Genomic DNA, 4,285 nt, shown 5'->3' on the forward strand with positions numbered 1-4,285 from the left:
CTTGGGCAGATTCAAATTTAGATTAAATAAATACGTGAGTGAGAGGGGTTGGATTTGAGTGGGTCTTGCACTCGAGGTAATGGGTTATTAAAGGCTATTCCTTGAGTAACATTTAAAATGGGATGGACACATACTTTTGTTAGTGGGTTTGGGTTTGAGAAGTACCTGCCTAGTACGGGCCAGTAGGCTTGTTGCAATGTGCCTCCTTTCTTATGCTCCTATGAATCACAACGTGGGCTTAGAGAAGGTCACTCCTGCCTGTAACAACTATTATTATTATCATTATTATTATTATTATTATTATTTTTATTATTATTATTATTATTATTATTATTATTATTATTATTATTATTATTATTATTATTATTGTTATTATTATTATTATTACATGGAATCTGGAAAAGCCTTCAATGAGAGTGATCCATGAGAGTGATAATATAACACAGGTTAGGCTAGGTAAGGATCGTCAGAAAACAAGACAAGTGTTTCCTGACCCGCAGCTGGAACTTTCGTCTTCTGACGGAGGCCTTTCACTGGCTTACCACTTTACATCTTTAAAAATTATGGTCATAGTTGTAACCACCTAGAGTCTAATAGATCACAGAATACGGTGCGAAGTATAATGGGGAAGGAAGTGAAAACAGAGGCTGGCATAGTGAAAATCTGTGTTCCCTGAGAGCACAGTACCAGCCAGTCTCCTCTCCCTTGGATGGGAAAATAAACACAAATGCAGTACAATGCGATCCTTTATTAACAACGTTTCGCTCTTGTTGATAAAGTCACTGGATGGCGAATCGTCTACAAATAAAGATACCCAGATGTTGCTCATGGGACTAATTCTCCATCGTCGGTGAAAATTAGACACATATCTAACATCTGGGTATCTTTACTGTGGACGTTTCGGCAACCAGTGGCTTTATCAAAACAAATTCAAGGACATAACTGGAAGACAGTAGAACTATATACAAAAGATTAGGTAATCAGTGCCTCAGCCTTGGAGTTGGTGTGAAGAGCACCGTAGTCTCGAAGAGTCTGAAGCGCAGGAAGGAAGACTGGCGCTTATATACTGTTGTCAGGTGAGGGACGTGTAACAGGCGTAGACGTTGTCGCTGGTAGGTGGGATTACCCAACGGAAGTAGGTCATACCCGAGGGACGGGTTAGTGGTAGTGAAGAAGGTTGGTTCAGAGGACATCTCCACAACCTTCTTAACTACTACTGACCCTGACTTATGGTCTGGAAAGATATCAATCGTTCCAGACCATGGAGCTGAACTCTTCTAAAGGCTGAGGGACTGACCATCTCGAATACTTTGTCTTTATTTCGTTACTACTGTTCCCATTGTGTTTGACTGAAGAAGACTACTGTGTAGGCGAAACATTTCGGAATAAAGATGACTAACGGTTGCACATGTGTTTTACTTCCCAAGGATATAATGGGACGACCGTAGAACTATATACAAAAGACGAGGTAATCAGTCCCTCGGCCTTGGAGTTGGTGAGGTGCGTTTCGATCCAATATATCTAATTCTCTGAGTATTTTGCATGTCGTGAACATGTCCCCTATGGTCATTCTCTTTCTCTTAGTGTTGTAAGAGCTCCTCAACTCTCTTCTTCACGTCCATCTCAGTTTTGGGACTAGTTTAGTTTTCTACCTTTAGATCTTTGTAGATAAATGCTTCGGAGACTCCACCTGGGTATCTTTAGATACACCTGTATCAAATTGGGTATCTTTAGATACACCTGTATCAAATTGGGTATCTTTAGATACACATGTGTCTAATTCAGATCTTTTCTACTTTATGCGTTTGTGGTGTGGGCTGCAAGAAGGGGGCATAGCCCCCAGTAGGCGTGGTCTACCGTGGGCGTGGCTTCGTGTGGTGGTGGTGAGTGGGTGTGGGTGGGCCGTGGTGGGTCGGGGTGGGTCGTGTTAGGTCAGGGTGGGCGGCATCAGTGTGTCCAGAGAGAGAGTGTCGTACGGAGTCTTGCTGCTAGGAGACGCATCACTCTTTCCAGGACACCCTTCTCTTAGAGACGTTATTCCTGCTCCCAAACCTGACGTAAAATCACCATCGACCTCAACCATTCACCCCCTCAACCCAGGTGAGCCTACCAATCAACCATTCAATCTCTAACGACCTAACATTAACCCAAACACACAAAATCTCACTAACATCCCATTTCTTATTTAATCCCCAGTGACTCAAAATAGACAAATAAATCCCCCCATAACGTCCCAGATCTTCAATAAATGGTCCTTCCATTAAATGGCAGAGACCATATCAATGGTGCCATAGTGACTAAGGAAGAAATTGATTCGAGTCGAAAAGGTGACTATCAGAGGCGGCAGAGACCTGATTCAATGCGTAGAAATATCGGCCAAAAAATGGCTTCGCTGAAAGGCCAATGAAAGGAAAAAGGGCACTGAAAAGTACAAAAAAGCTACGTTTTGCCCTTAAATGTGGCATTTTGAAGTGTTGGTGTAGGTACGAAAAAGGGTGAAACACCGTCTAGTGACTTGATTTACTTCTGATGTTTTTAAGTTACGGCTTCGTCAAGGGAAAGAAACATGGTTATGTGGAATACCATTTCGCCCTTTCAGCGGGCGAAACATCGTCCGAAATGTGTGTCCAGTCGTACAGTGGCTGGAACATTTCACAACTAACCCACACTACCAAGACTGGAACAATTCACAACTAACCCACAATACCACGACTACAACAATTCACAACTAACCCACAATACCACGACTACAACAATTCACAACTAACCCACAATACCACGACTACAATAATTCACAACTAACCCACAATACCACGACTACAGCAATTCACAACCAACCCACAATATCGTTACTGGAACAATTCGTAAGTGGGGACCCTCATTATGGAACACAGGTCAAGTACTGAACACTGACTTCTCACCAACTAGGGTTCTAGGGGAAGTAACTGTCTCCCTATGTAAGCCACACTGTGTACTGGCGCCCTATGTAAGCCACACTGTGTACTGTCTCCCTATGTAAGCCACACTGTGTACTGGCGCCCTATGTAAGCCACACTGTGTACTGTCTCCCTATGTAAGCCACACTGTGTACTAGCGCCCTATGTTAGCCACACTGTACTGTCGCCCTATGTAAGCCACACTGTGTACTGTCTCCCTATGTAAGCCACACTGTGTACTGGCGCCCTATGTAAGCCACACTGTGTACTGTCTCCCTATGTAAGCCACACTGTGTACTGGCGCCCTATGTAAGCCACACTGTGTACTGTCTCCCTATGTAAGCCACACTGTGTACTGGCGCCCTATGTAAGCCACACTGTACTGTCGCCCTATGTAAGCCACACTGTGTACTGTCTCCCTATGTAAGCCACACTGTGTACTGGCGCCCTATGTAAGCCACACTGTGTACTGTCTCCCTATGTAAGCCACACTGTGTACTGGCGCCCTATGTAAGCCACACTGTGTACTGTCTCCCTATGTAAGCCACACTGTGTACTGGCGCCCTATGTAAGCCACACTGTGTACTGTCTCCCTATGTAAGCCACACTGTGTACTGGCGCCCTATGTTAGCCACACTGTACTGTCGCCCTATGTAAGCCACACTGTGTACTGTCTCCCTATGTAAGCCACACTGTGTACTGGCGCCCTATGTAAGCCACACTGTGTACTGTCTCCCTATGTAAGCCACACTGTGTACTGGCGCCCTATGTAAGCCACACTGTGTACTGTCTTCCTATGTAAGCCACACTGTGTACTGGCGCCCTATGTAAGCCACACTGTGTACTGTCTCCCTATGTAAGCCACACTGTGTACTGGCGCCCTATGTAAGCCACACTGTACTGTCGCCCTATGTAAGCCACACTGTGTACTGGCGCCCTATGTAAGCCACACTGTGTACTGTCTTCCTATGTAAGCCACACTGTGTACTGGCGCCCTATGTAAGCCACACTGTGTACTGTCTCCCTATGTAAGCCACACTGTGTACTGGCGCCCTATGTAAGCCACACTGTACTGTCTCCCTATGTAAGCCACACTGTGTACTGGCGCCCTATGTAAGCCACACTGTACTGTCGCTCTATGTAAGCCACACTGTGCACTGGCGCCCTATGTAAGCCACACTGTGTACTGGCGCCCTATGTAAGCCACACTGTGTACTGGCGCCCTATGTAAGCCACACTGTGTACTGGCGCCCTATGTAAGCCACACTGTGTACTGTCTCCCTATGTAAGCCACACTGTGTACTGGCGCCCTATGTAAGCCACACTGTGTACTGGCGCCCTATGTAAGC

General features: G+C 45.5%; 1 long non-coding RNA gene across 1 annotated transcript in view; it reads left to right on the forward strand.

The window, feature by feature from the left end:
- Positions 1-1,960: 1,960 nt before the first annotated feature.
- LOC138854548 (uncharacterized) overlaps positions 1,961-4,285 on the forward strand; it is a 102,101-nt gene continuing 99,776 nt past the window's right edge. Inside the window, exon 1 of the long non-coding RNA XR_011393740.1 lies at positions 1,961-2,100. This is a non-coding gene — a long non-coding RNA (uncharacterized lncRNA). The remainder of the gene's footprint in view (positions 2,101-4,285) is intronic.

Source organism: Cherax quadricarinatus, chromosome 62 (genome assembly GCF_038502225.1).
Source record: "Cherax quadricarinatus isolate ZL_2023a chromosome 62, ASM3850222v1, whole genome shotgun sequence".
NCBI classification, from domain to species: domain Eukaryota; kingdom Metazoa; phylum Arthropoda; class Malacostraca; order Decapoda; family Parastacidae; genus Cherax; species Cherax quadricarinatus.